Source organism: Myiozetetes cayanensis, unplaced genomic scaffold, assembly GCF_022539395.1.
Source record: "Myiozetetes cayanensis isolate MyiCay16 unplaced genomic scaffold, myiCay2020 scf3, whole genome shotgun sequence".
NCBI lineage: Eukaryota > Metazoa > Chordata > Aves > Passeriformes > Tyrannidae > Myiozetetes > Myiozetetes cayanensis.
In genome coordinates, this window is record NW_026087521.1 from 70415910 (window position 1) to 70428414 (window position 12505).

At 42.8% G+C, this 12505-nt stretch overlaps 1 protein-coding gene across 4 annotated transcripts in view; it reads left to right on the forward strand.

Annotated features, from left to right (window-relative positions):
• The window catches only part of RASSF8 (Ras association domain family member 8), a 75581-nt gene that overhangs the window by 443 nt on the left and 62633 nt on the right, over nt 1-12505 (forward strand). Inside the window, exon 1 of one of the 4 annotated variants that reach the window (XM_050325378.1) lies at nt 4609-4627. The exons of the other annotated variants lie outside the window; for them this stretch is intronic. The gene's annotated coding sequence lies outside the window, so the exon portion shown is untranslated. Of the gene's footprint in view, nt 1-4608; nt 4628-12505 lie in introns of those variants that run through there. 4 annotated transcript variants of the gene reach the window in all.

Consider the following 12505-nt stretch of genomic DNA (forward strand, 5'->3'; position numbering starts at 1 on the left):
CGCTCTCTCTCCTGGCGTTCTGTCTTCCTTCCTTCCTTCCTTTTGGGCATCGCGTGGAAAAAGTAAGGGATGTTTCTCTTGTGTCCTTGAGCAGGGGAGTTCAGGAGCTACTTTTTTTTTACCCAGGGTAATCTTTGTAGTAGTTCCCCCCCCCCCCGCCGCCCCTTTTTCTTCCTGTGCTCGAAAATTCAACCTATTATTTTCTCCCCCCCCTCCTTTTTTTTTTTTTTTTTCCTTTTTTTTTGCGACGTGGACTGTTTTGGTGGTTTTTTATTTCTTCTTCCCCCCCCCTCTCTGGGCAGTGCCGGTTTGTTTCACGATTAATCTCTTTTATTGCTGCCCCAACCCCTCCCTCTGTCTTTCTCTCCCCCAGTAAGGGAAAAAAAGATTAGAAGAAAATCTGTTTCGCCAGTAGGGAATGTATGAGACTTTTTATTATTATTATTATTATTTTTTCCCCCGGGGTGCTATTGACGAGAAAAGCTTAAGCAAATACAGAACTGTAGGACAATACAGAGGCATGAACTTTAAAGGGTAAGGATTGTGGTCCTTGGTTTCTGTAGCTGTGAACTGTCTCTAAACTGTTGTTGGGAAGGTCTGGGCCAGGGTCCGGTTGGGGCTTGTGTGCCAGGCTGTTTTCTGTTCAGCAGAGGGGTGATTTAATATGCCAGGAGAGTGGTGTGCTAAATTGCAGCTCGGGATTGCTCGTGGGTGTCATCAGCGTGGAAAATCGGGAGGCAGGGGAAGGTTACGGATTTCGGTGTCCCCTTTAGAATTACACCTGTCACGCCTTCCATCCCCGAACTGCGGATGTAGGGGAGGCAGGCACGTTAACAGAATGGCTGGAAACTGCTTAAATCCGTGTCGGAAAGCGCTGTCGTGTGGTTTTGAGAAGTCTGGGTCGGAACTCGAGAGCTTCTGCCTGAGCTCTAGTCAGCATCACACGGCGAAATTAAGCATGTGCCGGGCTGTGGAGAGCAAGTAAATCAATTGCCTAATGATTTCTGCAAAGACACCTGTTTAAGGGCTTTCAGGCTCCCAGCTAATTGTGTTTGGGAGCGGTGTGATTGTGTTAAGTGTTGTAGAAGTAAAGTGCTGTGTCTTTTTCTGTAGAGAGTATGTAGCTTGGGAATAAGATGTCAACTCTTTTGATCAGAAATGGGTCTTGGTTGTGGTATGTTACGTCTCTTGATAGATAGCGTTTGAAAAGTCCGTAACACTATGTGGCTAAATTGCAAATAAAGTCAGCCTTACTCCCCTCCCCCCTGCCTTTAATGAAGAGAGAAAACATAACTTCATATTAACTTTTTGAGTAATGAAATCTAATAGGAAAGTAGGCTGGGCTTTAAACTGGAAGTACTTCTCTGAGTCTTAGAGTAAAACAGATTATTTGGTATGGGATGAATTGCTGAGGGAACTGAAAGGACTGCTTGGGATTCATCATGTGCCTTTAGGACAACTGAGGTGTGAGGTGGTTCACTCCTTGCAATTTCTTAATCCTTTCCCACCCTCATGAGCCCAACAGAGTTTGATCAGTTGTTTGAATTTATCTTGTGTTCTAGTCTTTCCTGGAGCTGAAAAACTTTGGGATGGGGGAAACAGAAGGAGAAAAATAGTAAGTCACGTTAGTAAGTAGTTTAAGTCTTTCTAAACTGTACCTTGAACTGTTTCTGAAAACACCACCAATAATTCTAGAAAGCTAAATTAAACTGATTAATGTCACTTTTTAATACTTTTTTGAGGGAAACCCTGAAGGCAAACGCGTTAAAGAAGGAGATGCAGTTGCTGGAAGTGCCGAGCAGAGCATTGAGGATGGTGGGTTCTGTTCCTGCTTCTGCCATCGCATGGCAGTGTGACCTCTGCCTGAGCCGCCTTCCTGCCTGCACCTCATAGGATATGGAGATTTTCCTGAATCTCTTGAGTGCTTTTACACGTGTTTTTAAAGGATAATTAGGTGTAAATGTATTATTACTCCTTGCTCAGTTGTCCCTTTGAGAGCTGATCAGGTGGTAGTTTGACGAATACTCATTCTCTGAAAGTTGTAAAGCTGAAATCTTGAGCATCGCTGGCATAAGACTTTTGCATTGCAGTAAAGATTTTGAGGTTATTTTTATCCCCTGTATATCTCTGACGATATCAGTGCATGCTTCTCCTGTGTTACCTTAAGTCTGCCTTAAGCTGAATATTAAGGACAACGTTGACCTCTCCAGAAAGAAACTGTTAAATTGAATTGCGAGGTGGAAAACTGTCCTGTGGGGACTGGGCTGAGGACCCCCCTCAGCGTGATGCATTCTGTTCCTGGTAATTCTGATTTGTGAGCGTTGTAATTATAAACTTAGCTCACACGTGTGTGTTTGCATTCAAACTTTAGGGTTTTGCTTGGGTTTTAAGTCTTTAAGACTTCTGTCTTGAAATTAAATGTAAACGTTGTGTGTTTTTTTTTTCCGGAGCTCTTTTGAAAGCCCAGGTTTTCTTCTTTACTTTCTTGTAATGTTTTTCATGATGGGATTGGGACTTCACAGTGTAATGAGGCTTACTGTGATCTCAATGCCTGCCTTCCTGTAATGTTTGAGACTTGCTTGCTTTGTAAGTGCAGGGCTTTACCTTGTTGGACGTAGTTGTTTCTCTTCAGTGAAAATGAGACTTGGTTCTATAGAATGTTGTTATTAGGCAAGTGTATGTGTGTATATATATATATGTTATGTGTATATATACGTACATATATATAAAAATTACCGTCTTCTTGCATATGCACATGGCCAACTCCATGCTTCTGAGTCTGGTCAGTCTAGTTTCAAGCTCAGTTTCATAAGTAATTCTTTCTGTCCTTCCTGACCCCCTTCAAAGCGAGCGGTGATCTCACAGCTTTGACAAGAATAGTTTTCAGGGCTGATAAGAGGATGTTCATGTTGTTTCCCCCCACACCCCCACCCCCATTACTGTTCTGAGGACTGTGTGTTATCTCTTTCTGTGCTGATAAAGTTTGGGGAGGGGGTTGACTGCTCTGTGTGTGCCAAGTGGTGCCGTCCTTCTCCGTCTCTCTCTCGGGTTCATCCCCTGTGAAGTTGAGATCACCGAACTTGCTCTGCTTGGGAAGGGAAGGTGGGTTTGTCACGATCTGTCACGGGAGCTGCAGATTGTGCCCCTCTGGGTTGTCATTTCAGTGGGATCTCTGTAAGCATCTCTGTGGTATCATAAATGTGGAGCGTTTATCTGAGAGGACTCGGGGCAGGCGCCCTAAGCTTTGAGATGGCAGGCACTTGAGAAATCCGCTTAATTCACCTTTCTGCTTTTGAGTCGCTCCTTAAAGAGGGAGGAATCTGTTTACTTTCTTGTTGTGCTTGATAAAAAAGGGCTTTCCTGCGACAAAAGACATTGTAATGCCTTCTATAGTCCGGGCTTATTGAACAAAAGCGTCTTGCTGTGCAATATTGTCGCTGCGCTCAGTGCTGTATGATAACACATGTTTCTCAGCTGTTGTTGATTCCTCAGTGGCACAGACTTCAAAGGAATGTGCTGAAAGAGAGCCGCAGCCAGAGAAAAACGAGTTTTGTTCCAGTGGCCTGTACCATCCATCTGTTTAAATACTTTGCTGAACTATTCCAGAGTGTTCAGGCATCCAGTCGGCACTGACAAGCAGTTATAGCTGGGAATAGAGCCTGCTGCAAAGAGACCACCTAGGGAAGGCTTAAGTGCCACCTCCCCTCCATGGGTCAGAGCCGCCCTGCCCTCCCAGCCAGGGAGGAGAGATAAGGCTCGTCATTTGGGGGTATCTTTCAACATGACATTGTCTAATTCCTAATGCTGTTGAGGATTTATTTATTTTTACTCTCTATGCTATCTTTAGCACAAGAAGGGAAGAATGGTAATGAGGACAGACGGTCATCTCTGTAGTCTCCTCTGTGCATGTAGCAAAACTGGGTCTGTAATTTAAATAAGTAAATATTTATACAAAGTTAGTGAATTCTCCCCCCCCCCCCCCCCCCAAATGAATGGGATAGTTCACAGAGAGTGATCTGTTGATCACTGGTGTCTCCAAAGGTAGTAATACACATTACTGGCTTCATTTTGGCTCCAAAACATGACGAGTAAAGTTAAATTGGAGCCAGTTATGTTGTGCTATTTCCGATTGAGTTTGGGGGAAACACTTCACAACTTCATCCACAGTAACTAAAAAAAAAACCTCCCAGTATACTCCTGCATTATCATGCACTAGGATGCGGCCAATTCCAAGCGTTATAATTTGTTTACTTAAATTCCAATTTTGGAGTCCACTGCAAGACGTGTCTACACCTGGGATTGCCAAGTGAATCTTCAAACCGTGGCCTGTGTGCTCTCCATAGTCCCAGATACTGGAACTCAGGGGGAAATATTAACAGGGAGACTACAAGTGATAACCTGTTGATAACCTGTGAGGACCCCTGAGGTTTTCCCGTGTGGGGCTGACCCTCCTTTTGAGGCTTGCAATGTAGGTAGAGCAACATGTGTTTCGCTTAAGAGGGCTTAACCTTCTTTGTCAATGGAAAATGCTCATGCAGATGCACTAAGAGGATATTTGAGCTTGGGAAAACTGTGAGGCACTCCAGGATTTGTTTTTCACCTGCAAGCAAGCGGCACAGCTCCCAAGGTAAGCTTGTGTGTTGTCCTCTGCTGTAGTATTTTGCTCCTGCCTTTCCTACTGCAATGTGACATTTATGCCTTTGAGAGGACAGTTCTTTCTCCCACTGTTGGCAGTCGTGATGGTTTTTTGGTATTTTGAGACGTCAGATTTTAATGCCTTACTACCCCTCTGAGCGGAAAGGGGAGGGAAACTTGTAGAAATGTGTAATGCAACTGACTTCCAGCTCCTGCCCTTGCTCCAGGGTTGGCACTGTAGTTTGAATTTATTTACTTGCTTTGAAAGCTGTGCTCAGTGTAACCTTGAGTCTGACTTCCTTTACCACAACAGAGCCTGATGTGTTTCCAGTGCACACCTTGCTGTGTCTCTAGATCGTCCAGGCAGTGTTGGTGCTCTCTTTTTATTGCCCTTAATAATTTTAAGAGCTGTAACTTCTTTTTTTGTTGTTTTTTGTTCGTTTGTTTTGTTTTGTTTTGTTTTTTGGACCCCCCGAAATGTTTGTCAATGTTTTCAAGCTGTTATTCAAAAGGAGTTTGGAGTTTTCCAGAACAACCTTTTGAAACTTTTAGGTTTTCACCACCAGTCAGCAGTTTGATGAGCGTGGATAAGGAAAGGCTGTAATTCCACTGGGTGGCCAGATGTTTTGTGTCTGTGCCGAACTGGGGAGACAGTGTGGCTCTTTAGGAGTTGTAGGGTCTGTTGGTCTTGTCACAGGACTGTTCGGGGATCTTCAACAGATTGTATCTGCTTTCTGTCCTCTCCCTTCCCCTCCCTCCTGCCATGCCTGTAGTGATTGTGATCACCTCCTTCTAAGGAAAATGAGACTGAGAGCAAAGCATTCCTTGTTGCTTTCTAAAACGTAGATGTTTTTGTTGTCAGTCTGTGCTACTTAATACTAAGCTGCTTGCAATTTGACAGTGAATTTACAGCAATTATGCAGTAGGTTATGTTAATGTAGATAATACTAATTCTGACTAATGTGGGATTAAATTAACATTATAAAGAAAGCAGTTTTCATTGCAAACAGAGGGGAGAGTACTCTTAGATGCAGATGCCCCGTTCCATCTTAAATTGCACCTTTTTGTGGCCAGTACTTCTCAAAGACTTGTAAAATCCTTGTCTCTCCTTAGCTGTCTTCTCCTGCCCCTATGTGACATATGAAGGAAGGGGAGAAAGGAACTCCTCAGATGTCTGCACGTGTCAGACTCCTCTTGGAGAAGAAAGCAGGAAGATGCCACAGCTAATAATACGTTTAAGTTGATACTGGGAACCAAGAGACCAAATGCTTAAATGTGCCACTGCAGCTGTGTGGTTGGCAATATTAATTAGCACTTGTACCTGGAATAATAATTCTCATCTAGAGAGAAACATATGGCAGTAGTTGAATGTCCTTGTCCTTGCCCATCGGAGAGAGGTTTTCTGGTGGATTTTTTTTTTTTTTGGTGGTTTTATTTTTTAAAAAAATACGTTCTCACCCATCAGAATGGCCCCTTCCACGTTGTGTTTGTGTGCTTGCTTTGGGCCGGGTCAGTCAGAGCACTTTGCACTGGTTTCGTTGGGAGCAAGGGCAGAAACTTGGAATGAATAAGCTGCGTGTTTGAGACTCTGCATTTCCAGTAGTGGAGTTGGCACCGATGAGCACCAGGACTAACAGAGAACAGTCACGCTGAATACAATGCAGTGTTTTCATGCGGTTAATGGGATTGGAATTGGTAACCTGATACTCCAAAGAGATAACAAAAGCTATTTAGCATACAAGGGACGTTGATTTATTTATTTATTTTCTACTACACTGTTTACCAACCCCTTAAAATCTTTTGTCAGAACTCATTCCAGTGAACGAGTTCTGTTCGGAAAATGACTGAATTAACAAGAATTTACAATTGTTCACAATTGTTTTGTGCTTTTCTTTTTCCAAGAATGGCATACTTAAGGGGATAACAAAAGCGTCCTAACTCAAGAATTAAGATAATATTCTACCTTAGGCCTGCTTCTTACCAGCACCGTGGCCAGTGAGAATGTCAGGGTGACCTGCCCGTGGGGCTTGGCAGGGAGCACTGGCTGCGTGGAGTGGGTCTGCAGCCTTCCTGGCCCGTGTCCTGCTCCCTGGGTCATCTGTTGCAGGTGTGTCTGCAGTCCTGAGTATCCTTTCCTGGTCTGACTTGCCAGATAAAAAAAAAAAAGAGAGTGACTTTTTACACGGGCAGGTAGAGATACAACAAGGGGGAACAGTTTCGTATTAAAAGAGAGAGATGTGGATTGAATATTAGGAAGAAACTCTTGTGAGGGTGGGGAGGCCCTGGCACAGGTTGCCCAGAGAAGCTGTGGCTGTCCCGTCCCTGGAAGTGTCCAAGGCCAGGTTGGATGGGGCTCTGAGCAACCTGGGCTAGTGGAAGGTGTCCCTGCCCGTGAAGGGGGGTTGGAACAAGATGATGTTTAAGGTCCCTTCCAAGCCAAACCGTTCTGTGGTTCCATGATTTCTCTGTTGGATTTGCAAAGTGCCTTTTGAAGTAAGAGACTCTCTTCCATCCCTTGCTGGCTTCCTGCTGCACTCACTGTCTTTCTTGTAGCACTTGCATTGCTGACTTATTGGTGTGCTCCCTATGGCTGACACCACAGCAACCCCTTCCTGCTCTGCCACTGGTATTCCTAAATACTTTTCCGTGGAATAATGGCTTCCTAGGTGCTTCTCTTGTTGCAGCATAGCATTTGCCTTTTGATGGGACAGGAAGATACTGGCACTTTCCCTCACAGCCACAGAGAGAGGCATTCCTCTAATTCCTCTGCTGCTGAGCTGTTGGGAACCAGGGCGGGGGGAACACTTGCTTTTCTGTTTCCTTGTCCAGGAGTTTGGGCTTAACTTACACGGAGCACCTGTCCTGCTGTGATCCTGACATCCTGTCAGTGCTTGTTCCCCCTGCTCCCTGAGAGATAGTGTTTTTGTTGCTGGCAGTCCTCTGCCTTACCCTTATAAGAAATCCCAGCCAGGAATTCTCTAGAATCCTTCCCCTCCCTATCCCCTTATCCTTCACTGACCTCTAACCACATTTTATCTTTCTTGACAAGATGCTTAGTTTCATTTATCAGCTGCTTTTTCCTTCACTCTTTGGCTTTGATTATTTTTCCAGGAGCTGCTTAGAAGCATTAACCATTACAGATGTGCAGGACAGTCAAATACAGTCAACATTCCTTAGTGTTTTGTGTTTTTTTTTTCTTGACTCTAACACTAAAATGCCAATGGTAGGTAAATATTTTTTATGTATGCTACTTTTCCTGACTAAAATATCCATCTTCAGTAAAGGGTAAGGAACTGCAGTGGCCATATTTCTATATTACAATATACCAATATTACCAGTTGCAAGAGCCCCGGGTTTCCCTCCCTGAGCATAAACCACTACTGTGGTAAGGGCTCGTGAGTTCAGGCTTAAAATATATTTGCACTCTCTAAGATAAAAATGAGACATAAATAGAAGGAAGTGGCAAGTGCAGTTTCCTATCTTAGGCTCGTGGCTTTCTAACTGCTTGAGAAATGCTCTGTCACCTCTAGACAATATTATTTTGTTCTGAGAAACTTAAATAATTTACTTCAACTTCTGTAAAAAAATGCTTGCTTTAATTGTGGGTAGCAGAGAAGAGCGTGACTGGATTTGTTTAAATATGTGCTGCAAGGATATTTTTCCCTGTTTTGTGGTGCCCTTCATGCTTGTCATCCTAAGTGTGTACACAAAAGCCTAAATAATTGGAAGTCTATATGCATCCCAACCTTTTACTTTGATAGTCCATAATGATCTCTGGACAGACTGCATTCTACTTTGAAACACAATATTTCAAACTAACTTCAGCTTGACCAGGATGAATGAGGATAGCATTTGATGCAAACACCATTTTTAAGACCTACCCTTCTTTTTCTTGCTCACCTGGACATAAAGCAGGTGGTAAGCAAAGATAGTTCTATAATGGAGTGCAAAATAAAACAAGAGGGAAGAAGGGGGAATGGCTTCAAACTGACAGCAGGTTTAGATTGGATATTAGGGAAATTCTTCCCTGTGAGGGTGGGGAGGCCCTGGCACAGGTTGCCCAGAGAAGCTGTGGCTGCCCCATCCCTGGAAGTGTCCAAGGCCAGGTTGGATGGGGCTCTGAGCAACCTGGGCGATGATCTTTAAGCTACTTTCCAACCCAAAATTCAATTCCAAGACTGTGTCATAGTATCTGACATGTCCCCTGTGTTCCAGCTGCAGTACGTTCTCTGAAATGGAAAAGGTGGGTGACTTTCCAGATATTTCTTGTCATCCCCTGGTTCTGAGAATGGATCCTCTTGCTCAGCAGAGTGGGTAGGTGGTAGGTGAGCAGACAACGTTTCCCTCATGTGCACCATAATCTGTGTGGACTCCTGAGCCCAACAGCACTTCTGGTGCTTTCAGGAATTTGGCTTCAACAAGCCCTGCAGTTAGGAAGTGGAGATAATAGAATTTTGGACACCATCCGAAACTGGGCTCTCAGGGAAAAAAACCCCACTTGTTTAGATCAGTGTAGTATTTGATTCCCTTGTGGTGATCATTAAAAGTGTGATGTCACAGTGTGTAGCTGTAGTGTTGAGCCTCTTCCTTGCTGGGATTTCAAGTACAAATCAGATGAGAATCTCTCTGCTTCGATTTTAATATTGTAATACCTGGCACCTTGAGTGGGATAACAGCAGGCCTGTAAGCTAAGCTATTGCATCTCCCCTGGCAAAGAGGCTCAAGCAAAGAGAAACTTAAAACTCAGTGATCTCATGGCATAATTAACAGCATTTTAAGGAACAAGTGTCAAAGGCAAGGTTCGTCTTGTAAGTGGACACAGTGATGCGAGAAGTGCCAAGCAGAAAGTCAGTATTTGTTACAGGCGCCTAATTAGTTGGGGAGGCAGTGGTGAATTGTTAGCTTGCCTTGTTGATTTTTAGTGTGTATGTAAAGTGCGATTCGGGTGTTGGCACGTAGGTGCTGCGTGGCAAATAAACTACTGGCTATTCTTATATCTTTCCCTGCAGCTTCTACTTCTTTTCCTACAAAAGAGTAACTCCAAATGCAAGCTGCTCCTCTTAAAGCACACAAAGCTTTTTATGTGCCTTTTATGTGTTTTTATACCTGATGGAATTTCAAAATAACTTTGCTGTGTATCCACTGTTTTCATCTTGCTCTGTGTTGTGTTTTCCCTGTCTTACTGACTTGTGCAGTGCTGCAATAAAGTCAACCCCTGTGCTTGGTGAACTGTCACTAGAAAAGGGAAATAATCATATGCCCCAGCATGGGTCCTTTCTACTACACTTGATGTTCAAGTGAGACATTAAAGCCAAGGCAAATCCAGTGAGTAGTTTGAGTTCTGTGCATTTTTTTAGCCCTTTCCCAAAAATTCTGTCCTTGTCATATGATTTCTTGCAGTGGATTTATTCCTGCTGTTGAGAATTGATACACACCTGCAAAAGAGATCGTAAAGTAAAGAAGCAGCAATATTAATTTACAAGCTTTTACTACTTGTTTTTTAACATTCACATAGTGGCAAATTCATGGGAGAGAAATTCTTAATATCAGTTTTATAAAAAAGAAGAACTTTACATTCAGTTTTGCTCTGCTGAGCCCATCACCAGGGTGTCTGACTGGCTACCTTGTAGTTCTTAACACTCTTGGGATGCAAGTGGTTTTTAGTAATTTCAAAGGCATTATTCACACTGAAACCTGTGGATGTACTGAAGATATGTTCTTTTTGTGCTTTGTTCATGTGACTTAATTTAATTAAAACAAGGGCCATTCATGTCCAGAAATTTGTGGCACTGTTGTTTGCACTGCTGGTACTTATTTGCTCACTGTCACCAATTTGACAACGTGTGAACCTGAGGCAGAGCTTGAATAGGTGGGAATTGGTGACTAGTGTTTACATTTGCCTCTTCTTAGGAAATTTCAGGTCTTCTTGGTTTAGATCTCCGTTAATTAAAAATGTCTAGTTTTTTATTAACTTGCCTACTTTTATTTAAGACTTCTGTTCATTGCACTGCTGATATGGAATCCAATTGCTTAATCCAAAGGGGACTTTCTTTGAGGACTCTGAGTTTCTTGGGAGGTTTTGAGGAAGAATCATTTGTAGAAGTGAGTAGAACGTTTGTTCTCTGCCTAAACTGGATTCAGAGCTTGTCCTTACTATGTGTTGATGGGATCACCTCTTACCTTACTTATTGCCTTTCCTGGTTTTGTCTGGGAAGATCCAGTTTGACTGTGGATCTGCTACCCTGCTGGCTGTTTCTGTGTCTTTTCTGTTCTTAGAAATTAATTATTGCCAAGTTTTGGTCACTGAGCACTGAAACTCCCAAACTTGATCTCGAGTCACTCATTTTATCATCTACGTCCTGGGATCTGTATGTGGAATGAGCTGCTTCATACACATTTAGGAGATGTGAGGACTTAGTTGAAAAGGGGGGAAGAAAAAAAAGCTTAAAATACAGATTTATGTAGACATCAATGTGTCACTTTGTCAGCTTATGCTATCAAAACTATGCTGTGTGTAAGAATTACTGTGTTGGTCTTCATGAGAGACGTTTCTCACACTTGGTCATTAAAGTGTTGAAGCTTATTTGAAGCACCTGAAATGTATGTAGAGAGTGAAGTAATGAGTGATGTGGCGCAAGTCAGTTTTGAGCCATCATCCCCAAACAAATATTGTGACACCAGTCACTTGGGTAAGTTTGCTTTTGTGTGTTTGCTTATTTGGGTTTGTCCGTGGGAACTGGTTTGTGTTGCATCTCGGACAGAGGAGAAAGCAATGCTATGCTATTTAAAAACTAATGTGCAAACTTATTTACGTGGGTTATTCACATGAAATTCAGGTTGATTTATTCCCCTTAAAAACAGTGGTGCCAGGCTGTCAGAAATCCAGTTGGCCTCTTAAATAAGTCAGCATTAGTTGTCGTCAGAGATGAGACTCCCAACTCTGTATCAACGTACCCGTGACTCACTGGTGAGCACAGCTTGCTTAAAAATGTATTAAGCATTAATAACAGGGGATACTTTTTGCACTTCACTGAAAACTTTCTGGAATGTTTTGGGAGACTGGAGTAATTCAGTGGCTCTGAACTTCATTAGCTGTGAAAGTATTTCACAAGGAAAATTAAGACTTGTCGCTGGCTCAGGGCGAGTGGGAGTAAATGGTCTCTGAACCGTGTCATTATTAATGACCATATGTAAGGAATCAGAGGCTTTAATTTTCTAAGGAAGCATCTTCATCCTTTGAGTCAGTTTTCAAAACCCAGCTGGTGAAAGAAGCCTGGTCTGATTTGAGTGTTGGCCTTGCTTTGAGCAGGGCTGAGCTCCGGCGGCTCCTTCCAGCCTGAAGGATTCTGTCTTGTTGTTTATTTTCTTTTCCTTTAAGGGGTGTTTGTACCACACAAACACCATCGGCTGTAATGGGATTGCTTTGCTGATACTGCCAGCAGTTAAACCAGAGGGGTCAATAAATCCTTGCTTGTAAGTAATTTTTTTATGTCTTTTTTTTTTTTTTTTTTTGCTTGTCTTCATAGATAAATGCAGAACATGTAAGATTTTCTTTGCATCTCTTGTTCTGCCCGCTGCAGAATCTTTTAAAGGTTTAAAGAGGGAGGAGTAAGGCAAGTTATTGTGACCTTTCTCTAAATTCTAGGGTAAGTTCTCAGCTTTCCAGAAGCCAAAATTTTGTATGGAATCTAATGATTCCGTACTTGAATACAGCAGACAAACAAACTGTGCTTTAGGGAAACCTGTCACAGATGTATAATACATTGAAGTTACCTGTGAATTATTCAATTGGGGGGGGAAAAAAAAAGGCTTTAAACTTTGTGAACATTAGAGAGGATAATGAAGAAAAAAAAGCCTCAGGGTACTCTAA